Below are 13,352 nucleotides of genomic sequence, written 5' to 3' on the forward strand. Positions count from 1 at the left end.
TAGTGGGGTTAGGTTAACTGGTGAATAAGTGTGAGCGTGAACGGTCGTCTGTCTCCTCACCCTGTGTTAGCTGGGATCCACTCCAGCTCGTACATGCCCGTCAGGCACCGTCCTCATACCTGTTCTGGTAAATCCAGTCCTGGAGGACACAGCTCACCTGGAATCTGTGTTCATGTTATAAAATGTTACATTTCATTAGAAGTTGGTTGTATTCCAGTTTTATGTTGCAGTTTTCACTTTTGAAAGGGAAGGTTAGTCCAGCTCAGTCAGATGCTGAATGCTCTCTTTCAGTACGTTGTTGTATTAAACGATGACTCAGCAGACGACACATTGTAGCCATGTTAAAAATCATGCAACAGACCCTTGGTCACGATGTCGTTGTGGGGATGTCTAAAGGCTGGGTTCCTTCTAATAACTGTAACAAGTGTTTATGGCGCTCCTTGTGATGCTGGGTCAAAGTTCAGCCTCTGAAGACCTCGACGTGTTTGAAGTTATCCACAGGCTGCGAGGTCCACTTCAAAGGTGTTCTATGTTAGATGTTGGTCAGGTTAATCAAAATGGAAACTGTTGAACGTTTCAGAAGTTTACACAGTAACCAACATGGTCCAGCACTAAACATCGTAAAGCCTTTAGTTTATGGAGAGAGGATGCTGCCATCAAATTCAAAATGGGCTAATATTTTTCTTTAAATGTTTCATTTTCTCACTTTGTTTAAAATACTGGTTTATAGGATTTGCAAATGATTGAATTCTGTTTTTAATCATATTTAACACAGCGGATCAAACGTGGGGAAGTGGGTGTTATATTCAGATTGTGGGATACATTTAGGAAAATGTAAAACTTTTGATGTTAATGTTGTTTATTTGCAGGGTTTAAAAATAAATGTGTTTACTGTTTGAAAATCATACTTGGCCTTCTACTCTTCATGGCTACTTAACCAAGCTAACAGGGTGGACAGTCTGAGGAGCTGGGAAAGAAAAGCGTCTGAACTGCTTTAAGTGTCTTGAAGATGTTTTATTCAAGAAGTTTCTTCAGTTTTTGTTTTTTAATAAACACCATATACACATTTAAGTTCAGGTTTTAGCAGAAATAACACGTTACAGTTAGCATGTAAGAGATTTGGGAGAAAATTCTTTACAAAAACATAATTTACAAGAAACTTTTATTTGTGACATACGTATCCATTGACATATAAAAGACAATTGAACAAAGGCTAACTAACATCTGGGCAATAAAACAGAATGGAACAGAGAATATTAGTATTTATACATATATAAAACTCTCTGTGACGACCTTTACAATGTTTTTGCAGGTGGAATGAGAGACATGAATAAAGTGCAATATGCAGTAAATGGAACAATGTGCATTGATGTTACAGATCGTGAAAAGTATTGAAGTGAATTTGTTCATAACAAGCAAAAATCAAATATGTTTGAAACTGACCACTAAATGCTAACCAGAGGTGTCAAAAGTGCACATTCTTACTAAAGTTTAGATGCCTCGGGGGTCTGACCGTTGTTGTAGCACTAATAAAGTGCCAACGTAATCAGTGTAAGCAAACTAGATGAGTCCTACAATTATATAATTATTAACAGCAAATTTAGACATGAAAGACTCTGTACCAACCTTTACGATCCACTTGCAAGGTTTCCACAGTCGATGATCCATGCAGGAACGTATTTCCACCTACCATGGAGGTCACGTGTTTCCGGTTACTGTGGAGCTCCCCAGTGGCTGCAGCCAGACCCTTCTAGGTTAGTGTGGAGGTCGCAATATTAGCACCATTAGCAGGACACTGTGTGTTGCAAATGTTGGTAAATCAGTTTGTGCACATAACTGAAATGTTCCCCTCTCGATGTTTAGCACTTTGACAAAGGAGCAAAGAGAAATTCCCACGTCTTCCACACAGTTTTCTCTGTGTGAACACAGACAGTGTTTCTTGTACCCAGTTTGTAGGAGCTGGGATTGGACTCCACCACAGCAGCCTCTGTGTGGGATAGATGCAGTGCTCTGTAGTATAAAGCACTCTGTCAGTGAGCTGGACTCTCCAAACCAGCAGTCATCGTCTAACATCTGCCTTCTTCAGCTGTAACCGTGTGTTTCTCTTGTAAACTTGGCTCTGATCATATGTGCTGTAATATTCCAGCTTTGCTTCCCGATCGTGCTGCACAGTCTGCACATGCTGGCCGGCTCCCCCAAGCTGAGAGCAGTGGGACTGCGCCTCATGACCGCTCTGTGGAAAAAACAGGTTTGCAATAATAACGCATTACTATAAATGTCATATTCATGTGTTCAAAGCTTCTGTTTGTCTTTGATTGTGTGCTGCTTTGGTCATGTCTGTAAGGACCGGGTCTACCCAGAGCTGCAGCGTCTAATGAGCCAGCAGGACAGCAGGGTGGTGCTGGGGAGGGATGCCCAGTGGGAGCAGATCCTGGCCAGGGCCGCCTGTGTCAGGGACATCTGCAGAGAGAGGTGGGTCCTCCCATACTTACAGAAACAGTGGGCACTTCCTACATTCACTGGTTCATTCATTCAGTGGACTTTGCATGCACAGTGCAGACAGTGTGTGTCATGGTTCGGCTGTGTGGCAGGCAGGAGAGGACCCAAACGCAAACTCACGGAGACGAAACGTAAACTCAAAACCGCTTTAATGCTGGCATAAAGTGAAACACAAAAAACAGTACTAAACTAAACTAGGGAGACTAAAGCACAAGGAGCTACAGGGGGAAGAGGAAGAAAAATCACACAGCTATGAGGGAGACTACGACACTGACAAAGAGAAACACAGAGCTTAAATACACAGAGGGATAACGAGGGAATGAGACACAGAAGGGGAGCACAGTTGGGAGTAATCAGGCTGGGCGAGACAGGGACGCAAAACTAGAAACACTCACATGAGGCATGGACCTACAAAGTAAAACAGGAAACACACTGACTGAATTCTAAACATGCAACTTAACAGCAACAGGGGAGACAGAACATAGGAACACAGGGAAGCCATATGACAAAGCCAAAGAGCAAAACCTAAGATAACCATAACTGAGATCTAGGGAAACACGAAACACAAAGGACTCAAAACATAATCCATAATATAAAAACACGAGATCTCTCCAAAATGAAACAGGAAACATGAGAGGCAGACATGACAACATAAGACAACAGACATGAAACACACGAAGGGCAAGGGAGACTTCACAGGGGTTGAAAACACAAGGGGGAGCTAATAAGCAAATGAACATAGGAAACCTAATAAGCTTAAACATACACTATGAACATCAAAAGAACTGAAACTCAAAACACTGGGTCATAAGACCCAGGACCGTGACAGTGTGAGCTTCCAACACCAGGATTCTTCATCTTCCCTTCTAATGAGTAATAATCACTGACTGGACTCTTCATAGATGTTTCTGCTCAGCAAGCTGATGAAAGTTCAGAAAAATAGAAATATTTGTTTTTTCAGTCACATCAACTTTGCTTGTTAAGATAAATGAATGCACTTTGTAGCTTTGCAGTGAATGAAGCCTCAGCTCGACGCTCCACTGAGTCCCTGTTTCTCCAAAAATCAGCAGGAGTCCAGTTTTAAATATTTCCGTACAAATGTCCAGAGCAGCTACACGTGCCTGAATCCAGAAGGATCAAAGTCTTACAAAGTTCAGTTCAAACAGAGAGACTGAGAGGCAGCTAACTTCCTGTCTCTGCCAGACTATCAAAATAAAAGCATACATTTGAAGCAAAAGAAATCCAACTATGTCAGTCTGTAAGCACTGTTTCCCATATAATACAACTCTAAGCAAGTGAGCCATAACTTTATAGTTTTAACCTTTAACCCAAAAACTATGTTGATCATATAAACTCCACAAACTGCATCCAGGCTCCTGCACACGTCCTTTACATGTTAGCTGCTAGCTAATGCTTGTCAGTTTTTGTGAACTGGCCTTTATGTGTGTTGATGAAATAAAACGATGATTTTATTTGATTATTTCCTTTGTTCTAACCAGCTGGTGCACACTGTCCATCCTCCCGGGGCCTGTTACACCTGCTAACATGTACATGCAGCTTTTTTAGCAGCATTAGTGAAAACCTGGGAAACCCTCTGGATGGATGCTACAGTACAAATTTAGCAAATCATTGAGCTGTTTTGTTGTTTTCACAAATGCTTACGTTTGCTTTTATTGTAAAACATTTGCAGCCATAAGAGTTTGCAATGATAAGAAGCTGTGTTTGGCATTTACTTACTTACACGTGTCCTGGCACTTTTAATGCTTTTTTCTTAAATAAAAATGGTAACAAAATTAGAAGAAACACATTTCCCACTTTGTTCATGCTGATGTGTGTGTTAACCAGGCCTTACCAGCATGCAGGGGACATGGTGGCTAAACCTCCTTAGGAAACTCAACTCCTTTGGAGTCAGCACACCCATCATGATGACTTTTTACTACGTCTTCCTGGAAAGCATCATGACCTTCTCCATCAGCTGCTGGTTCCACTCCCTCAGCCTTCATACAGGAACAGACTGCAGCATCAGTGTGCTCTAAAATCATTGGCCTGCCTGTCAGAACTCTGGCAGGTTTTCATCGACAGGCAGCCAAAATCATCAACGACCCCTCTCACATTCTTCACCCTGCATTTCAATGGCTCCCCTCTGGGCGACGCCTCCGCTGCATTTCCTGCAGGACTGAGAGGAGGAGGAGCGCCACCTTTGTCCCCAAAGCAGCTCTGCTTTTTAACTCCAGCTGATAAGAACATTTCCCACACCAGAAACATAAACTACACTCTTATACTACCAACACTTTACTCACTTTTAGTCACTTACAGTTATTTATTCACCTTCAGTCACTTTAATTTTAAAACTGTATATATGTATTTATTATCTCACTCTTATTGTGCTTATCTTCAACGTCATGCTGCTCTGTTGTATGTTAATTGCCCCTTGGGATGAATAAAGTCTCTCTGATTCTGGTCTTGTTTTTTTTATATTGGTAGTTTGATAGGTTTTGTATTTGTTTTCTTTTACATCATATTAAAATGTATAAATATATAGATTTAAATATATTTGTGTATTCATGTCTGGATTGTGTTTGGTTTTCTTTTATTTATTTCTGCAGTGGTTGTTGTGTATTACTATTTAGATTGTCTTTTTTCCATTATTGTAATTGTGTATAAAGTTTGATTTGAATGAAAGTTGCACTCAAATGCTTTCAGTGTTGCTGTGTTGAGTGTTTTCATGTTTAATGTTTGTATGGAAGACACAGAAAGACATTCGGCTAAAGAAATCTGTGCTAGAGTGACTTTAAAACAATAAATAAACAGAATGTAAATAATGATGTTTAGTATTTGAGATGGAAGCTGTTTCTACAGGATCCTGATGGACACTCAAAGGTTTATAAAATGTTCTCATTAGTTGTTTGCAGCAGAATATCAACCGATGTGAACCAAAACAACAAAAGTGTGTGAGACTACAGATTCTAGAATCAGAACTGCTGATTTCATTACTCTGAACTTTTAAAGGCAGGTTTTGTATCTGAGAGCAGGGACACTTGCTGTGTTCAGTGTGACTCGTCTCTGCAGAAGGTCAGGGCTCTGATAGTTGCAGTTAGCGGGTGACTTACTGGGCAGGTGGATCCTGAGTGTCTGTTGGAGTCAGGGTTCATTATGGTCCTGGTCAGTGTTGGTCAAGTTACTTGAAAAAAGTAATCAGTAATTAATTACTGATTACTCCCCCCAAAAAGTAATCCCGTTACTTTACTGATTACTTATTTTCAAAAGTAATTAATTACTTAGTTACTTAGTTACTTAGTTACTTTTTAAAAACACGATTTACAACCTGAAGAGGTGATAAAGTGATAGATCTTTCAGCCCAATTCTACTTTTTCTACATAATCCATCATACAAAATGTAATCAAATGGAAAAGTCTCTTTTTTTAACTTGTTTTATCAGTTTTAATCTTTTAACTTTATGCATCAAGCAAAACATTTAATTATATGCAACATTCTCTGACTTGAATAAATTAGTTTAACATTTAAACCTATTTTCTACACATTCCAGCACATAAAATAAAATATTTTTTGTGTTTTCACTCACTCTTTCAAACAGATGCAAGTAAAACACAGCAGAAAATAAATAAAGTCAAAGACTCAGCGGTCCTTTTGCTCTATTTTCACCTGTAAAGCAGGAGCAGGGTAGGCGGAGGGTTACCCTGGTGTAGGTGTGCTGCGGTCAGTTGAAGAATCTGCGCGAGTGTCTCTGTGAGTTTCCCATCACGTCGTAGCTACTCGGTGCTTGCTCGGAAGTTTAGGGGTTTTTTTCGCTGTAAAAAGAAGTTTTCTTCCCACGCACGATGGACGTTAATGTTTTTGTCACTTTTTATGGAATCAAACTCAAAGTAAGGTCAGTACTTCCACACTTTAAACGCTGCACGCTCATACTCTCTCCTGTACTCGATATATTATCCATTGTTGATCTGCACACAGCTGCTGTCACCAACGTCGCACTTGCTTACGTCACTGTCATGAGACATTCTCGCAAAAAAAATCACGGTTTTAGTAACGCAGTAACGCAGCGTTCCTACGGGAAAGTAACGGTAATCTAATTACCGATTTTGCAATAGTAATCCCTTACTTTACTCGTTACTTGAAAAAAGTAATCAGATTACAGTAACGCGTTACAAGTAACGCGTTACTGCCCATCTCTGGTCCTGGTTGCTACTGGAAATAAAGAAACAAAAGGAGGGTGTGTTGTTCAGGAAGTACAGACTGTAGCTCAGCAGGTAGAATTACTAACTGGAAGGTTGGAGGTTTGATCCCTGGCTGCTCCAGTCTGCACGCCACGGTATCCTTGGGCAAGATGTGGAACCCAGACTTGCTCTCCGATGCATCCATCATAGTGTCATTGTTAGAAAAAGAAGTGCTTGTGTGAATGAAGCACGCTGTATAAAATGCTTTGACTGCTCATACAGAAAAGCAGCTCATAAGAACCGGTTCATTTTCCAGATAATTCCACTATTAAGACAACAGACATTTGGGAGGCTTTCTCTGAGAGTAACACTGAAAGTCTTGCTGCTCCTCCACAAAATGAACTTCAGATTAAAGACACAGCTCAGCTAAACACAACTCAAACTAATCTACACTATTTTTCTTTATTACGCAGCGTTTTTATAACTATTTCCAGATGTTTCTAAAGATGAAAACAGAATTAAACTCCAGCCTGATGCGTTTCTGAGGTTCCTGACTCTGACCGTCCCTCAAACGCCTCTCTGGGCGTTTCCTTCCGTCGCTTTTACTTTCGCTTTCGTGAATGTTGTGGCGCAGTTGATCGTCTCCATGTTAAGGTAACGTTAGCAGTCTGTACTGTTTTCCTGGCTGACATCAGCTGTGTGCAGCTTAGTTTCAGCATAAATCTGCTTCGTTTTATGTGAGATCAGAGTCTGGGAACGAGACAGAAACAGTTGATGATCAGCAGCTGAACTCGATGTTACTGTGGATCCACTGACTGATGTCTGTAGGCAGCTTCTCCTGCCTCCATCAGTCTGTTACGGAAGCCCGTTTCCGCCACAAAAAAGGATCCATTCTCGAAATTTCGACTTATAACTCGAAAATGTTGAGAAAAGTAGCTCGAAATTTCGAGTTAGTTCTGCCAATCAGTAATCCAGCTACAATGCGCACTCAAACCCGCATCGCAACAAATCGGCGCTTTCGAGAGTACGTTAGCTGATATTAACGCCATGTGATTCAGCTAATAACAGAAGGATTTCATCATTTGTGAAGCCACACAGACAATAATCAGCGACTTGTGCATTTATGACTGGCTGTAATTCTGGTGTCTTAGCTGTAGCATTTGTAGCTGAGGGCTTCAGCTTCCGGGTTAGAAGGAAATTACGTCATTCACGTAAATGACTGATTGACAGCACTAACTCTTAATTTTGAGTTAGTTTTTTCAAAATTCCAAGTTAATAAGTCGAAATTACGATAAAATAAGTCGAAATTTCGAGTTCTGGATCCTTCTTTTTTTTTAGTGACGCAAACGGGCTTCCAGTGTGTGGATGTTGTTTAACTGCTGACAGTGAGACAGGCTGTCCTAAGAGTCGCTGCCAACACTTCATCTATAAAATGCATTTCTCTGCTCGTTCGCTATAGTCTGCTGTCGTATTTGTATGCAGGTTATTTTCAGTTTAACTGCTGATGTTCATTCGTGTATTGTAGGTGAATGCGTTGATGATTGATCATAAATTAGTAAACTGGCCGTTTTTGCTCAATAATTCCTGTTTCATGTTCAAACCGTCAGACAGAAACTCTGCGTTTGTTTTTATGTTCTTCAGCCTGTTGTTCTTGAGGTCATCTGTGATGCGTTCAATGACCCTCCACATGCTCTGAGGCTCATTTGAAGAGAAACAGAACTTCATCTTTAGAGCATAAGTGGGTTTTTGCCCTCTTTATGCCCGCGGTCAGGCTCTGTTTATTGTAGTATAACACTCATAGGACACAGTGACCCGCTGCACACACACTGCACACACACTGCACACACACTGCACACACACTGCACACACACTGCACACACACTGCACACAATGACAGCTGCAGAGTTTGTGTCTGATGTATTAAGTATGAAACACTGTTGGGCTAAAATCTGGTCAGAATGAATCCAGGTGCAGGTGTGTCAGTTTAGGACCACTGGACTAACATCCAAGTGCTCACAATATAAAGTGTATTCTGTAGTAACATCCTGGTGTTGCAGCAACAGTCCCACATGGAAACGTCAACACTCAAACTCAAAATCTCTTTTTGTCAACAATAAAATGACAGCAGACCAATTTGAACAAAGTTGGTAAAAAGCTTCAGAAAATAGTAAAATATTAAAAAGTGTCTTGATGCTCAATCATCCAGTAAATCCCCAAAGAGTTGATTCTGTTCATCTGGACGTTTTCAGCAGCATGGATCAGTGTGAGGACAGAGAGGAGGGAGTCCCTCCCTCTAAAAGCAGTCTGTGTGGGGAACATGAGAGCCAGACCAAAGCTCAGAGGTGAGATGACCATCTCTAACTGTCCATGACTCTTCTCCATGTCACAGCTCAGCACTCACATCACTGCTCCATCATTATTCACACTCATACCTCTGTGTGTGTTGTTTTAAAGCCCAGAGCTGTGGGGCGTACCAGGCTCAGCTGGACATAACCCTGAAACTAATCCAGAGCCTGGACCTGAACCCAGCTGTGTTTCCTTAAAGAGCAACATGTCGAAGGATATCGGTGCTTTGCTTCAAACACAGTGTAGGGAGGAGCTTCCACTCAGGTGTTTCAGGTGTTGCTGGATGGAGGAGGACAAATAGTTTTTCCCTTCAGTGACACTTCAGCAGCTCAATGTTCTGGGAGATGTTTGTCTTTATGAAGGTTTATGGATTCTTGTTCTTACTTTGGTTAAACTGAGCAATACATTTTCCATCTAACATTTAAAGTAAATTTCCAGGTGAATAAAAGATCTGCAGCTGCAGCCTCTGTATTGTATGATGCTGCAGAATGCTGTGGTAGCTGTTTGGTTCCGGGTGCCTCTCACTCTGTACAAAGTCGAAGTCTTTTCTTCACAGCTGAAACTGAGACTTACTAGGATCATTATAAAGCTGCGATTGAAGCTGTTGTCCTGTGAGCCGCCTATCACGCAAGCTGTTAACTCTCAGAAAATTGTTCTCTGATTCAGTTGTGTCTTTGGGTCTGCCAGATCTCTTCCTGTCACAGTTTGTTTCTGAGTCTTTGATGGTGAAGGCCCACCAGACACACTTCGGAGTACTCCGAAGAGCGAGAAGGGCGGAAGTCCGAGACTTGCAAAATGATCTAACTTCCATCGCACTGCTCAGGTTGCCTAGCAACCATGACACTAACAGCTAGAAACATTTCATACAGAATTATTTGACAGAAATGAAGGAAAAAAAATGTTTTTTTTTATCAGATGTTTTGATTTGTTGAGTATCTGAGGCTGAGACCAAGGGACTGTAAAAACATGATTGTTGGGCTATATTTCTATATCCAACTTTATTTTTAAGCTTAGCTAGTACAGAGCTTTCCAAAGTTTGGGGCCCGCCCTCTGGGGGGGGCGCAGAGCCATTGCGGGGGGGGGCACTGTATGAAAAGGAAAAAAAAAAAGAAAGAATGCTTGGATGCTGCTAGCATAATTGGCAGGTTTTTGACGGGGCTCCCGTCAAAAACCTGTCAAAAAAACGCAAAGGGGGAGATGAAGCATCCAAACCAACTTCCTTCCAAGCCAAAGACTAGGAAATATGGTGAAGCATATCTTCCCTTTGGCTTCACCTGCACAAGTGCCAATGTAGGTCTCCCCTGCAGAATTGCTTTTCCCTGCGTCAGGAGCAGCACTGGGCTCTCCAAATCACAAACAGTATCCCACATTCTTGATTTTTATTTCACAAACACTTGTTGTAATGACTAACTACTCCTGACATTTTGGAGATGTTAGCTCTTCATACAGTAAAGTTACAGTGGGATCCAAATAACATCAGGCTGAGCCTGCCACGATTTGTTCCCCCTGTCTAAATCACGGACAAACAGGATCCCACAGCTGTTTATGTTTTTAAACCCATTTTGCACAGAGAGGCATTTTTTGACAAATGTATTGACAGCAATGTTGAATATTACACAGGAAAAAAACAACTACACGTAAAATAATCACACCATGACGCCTATACCTTTCTAAATAGTGGGACATTAACTGCGTGTGTGTATGTAAGTGTGTAAAACCTGCAGATACAGACAAAATACTGACTATCTGCCATTCTGCAATTCATCTCATGTAAAAAATAACGTGGTGCACAGCGTGATGTGAAAAAAGGCACATACCTTTGACGTTGCGTGATGAACTCTGTATTCCTCGTCCAGACGTCAACGCAAAAAAGGAGTTTTAAAAAATCTCAGTGTTCGGTGATTCGAAACGCCGTTTACGTGGACGAAACAGCTGCGTTTTGAAAAATACCCGTGTAGGTGCGGACGTAGTGTAAAATAGTTAGTAGTTTATTTTCTTACTACCTGTAATTTATTGCAGATCACTTGTATTTGCTTAATATTTTTCTAAATGTTTGAGGTGTGAAATAAACCGCAATGGAGCAAAATATGGGTGTGTGTGGTTGGAGGATGTGTTCGTGCGTGCGTCAAAGGTCAGGGAGTAAAAGTGTGTTTTAAAGGAGGTTTAAAAGCAGCGAGTGAAGGAGCCTGTCGAGGTAAATCGTTCCATAACTGATCAAATTCAGTTGGTGGACCTCTGTGTGAAATCAAGCATCTGGTTCACAGAGAGGATAACCCTCACATGGGCTGTACAACATTATATAGGGAGACAAAAACAGAGATTATCGTAGCCATCGCTCTCTCGCATGGACGTGGCAGTCTTGCTGTCTGCTGCGAATCCTCCCCGTACCTCCGTGACCTCGTCTGGTATCTGCTCCCTCCTCTGTAAGAGACAGTAAAGGAAAACACGTCTCTGCCTAGTCTTGAAAATCGAATCTTATCATCCATTGTTCTTCTAGGGCCTCTTCTTCTTGTGGCCTCAGCTAACTGCTAATATTTAAATGGCTAACATTAACATGTGTGCCAGCCAGGTTCACATTTATGATGAACTATGATTAATTAACTGATGTTGAAACCGGAGCTTTACTGACCTCTGAAATTCCTCCTAAAGTGTTATTCAGTGTTGTGACAGTCAGCTGCTTCAGCTGCTGCTGGGATGGGCTGTGGCAAAGAGAACAGAGAAAATCCAAATCAGAGTTTTTCTCTGAATTAAAAGCAAGGAAACAACAATATATTCTACATGGTGAAACTGATGGTTTATGGTGTTTGGGTCTGTTTTTCTGTATTCATGCAGATAAAGTGTAAACTCAGATGAATTATACCATCAAATGTTAAAGGAAAATATCAGGATGAGTGTCTGTGAGCTGAGAAGGACGTGAAGCGAGCAGTTTATCCCAGAGCTGAAGCTGCTCTGTGTGCAGAGATGAGCTCAGATTCCTGCTGTGATTGGTCAACAGTCACAGAAATGTAGACTTGTAGTTATTACTGCAGTATGGTCACAGCCAGTGTTGGGGAGTAACGGAATACATGTACCGCCGTTACGTATTTAAAATACAAAATATGAGTAACTGTATTCCGTTACAGTTACCGTTTAAAAAGGTGGTATTCAGAATACAGTTACTTTGTTGAAATAAATGGATTACACTGCGGTACTTTCCTGTTTCATTTTGTCGTGGGTCAGGACTGTTTGGGTTTTGTTTGACAGCTACGTTCTGTTGTTCCAGGCGGCAGCGTTGCGGTTGCCATGGTTACAGGGCGACACTCTCTCTCTCTCTGCGACTGTGTGTTTCCTGGGTGAGAGAGCGCCTTTTCGTTGTTGTTGTTGTGCTAAGCTAACAGGCAGAATGCTACAAGCATACCTCTAAAGAATGTAGCATCATGGGCAGTGTAGTCCGTGTTGCAGGGAGAATGGACTGCCATACACGTTATGTGTCTGTGAGCGCGAGGAGGGAGAAAAAGGGGAGTGGAAACGTACGAGCAGTCATCGAGAAAAAACGGGAGCTGGAAGCATGTAAATATAAAAATAACCACTGCAGCCAAGAAGAGTGCCTGACGAGCCCAGTTGTAAGTAAGCTATTAAGACTCGACTGTACACCGTGTTCGTGTTTTCCTCCGAAAACAATAAGTTCCGTTGGAGCAGCCTTTCAACGCCTCTCTCTGTCTCTCGCAAGAAAAGTTGACCCACACAACAAAGTAAAGCTATTTTTCAGCTACGAGCCGACAGGGACCCCGCCGTATTAGTCAGAGGTCCCTTTACTACAGTTCGGAGTCGCGGACCTTCAGTAATAGTAATAAATCACACAGCAATAGTACATTCACGTTGTTGTAAAAAGCACGATAATATATTAAGTAATCCAAAGTATTCAGAATACGTTACTGTCATTGAGTAACGTAACGGAATACGTTACAGAATACATTTTGGGGCATGTATTCTGTATTCTGTAATGGAATACATTTTAAAAGTAACCTTCCCAACACTGGTCACAGCAGATACTGATAAACATGTATTATGAGGATGGATGATCAAGTTTCTCACTCTCTCCTTTAAATCTCAGTTTTTTCTTCTTCACAGTTTATCTGTTAATTTATTAATGAATAACACTGAAAGAGTTTCTGTTATATTTCCCCTTGAACATCAGCTTATTAGGGCGGCATTAGGAAATAGCCCCCCTCCAAAGAATGAATAAATGAATGATGATAATAATAAAACGATTAAAAAGCAGAGCTCAGAGTGGTAGAATGGTCAAACATGGATCCACGGGTGGTTCAACTGCATTTGGTGACGTGACTAAAG

The 13,352-nt window shown here is 41.3% G+C and overlaps 2 protein-coding genes across 2 annotated transcripts in view; both read left to right on the forward strand.

Annotated features, from left to right (window-relative positions):
* LOC309702569 (uncharacterized protein) overlaps positions 1-13,352 on the forward strand; it is a 1,256,944-nt gene that overhangs the window by 52,078 nt on the left and 1,191,514 nt on the right.
* LOC309702577 (protein NLRC3-like) overlaps positions 6,983-13,352 on the forward strand; it is a 137,481-nt gene continuing 131,111 nt past the window's right edge. Inside the window, exon 1 of the mRNA XM_082527187.1 lies at positions 6,983-7,328. The gene's annotated coding sequence lies outside the window, so the exon portion shown is untranslated. The remainder of the gene's footprint in view (positions 7,329-13,352) is intronic.

This window comes from Aulonocara stuartgranti (assembly GCF_965226115.1).
Source record: "Aulonocara stuartgranti genome assembly, chromosome: 3".
NCBI lineage: Eukaryota > Metazoa > Chordata > Actinopteri > Cichliformes > Cichlidae > Aulonocara > Aulonocara stuartgranti.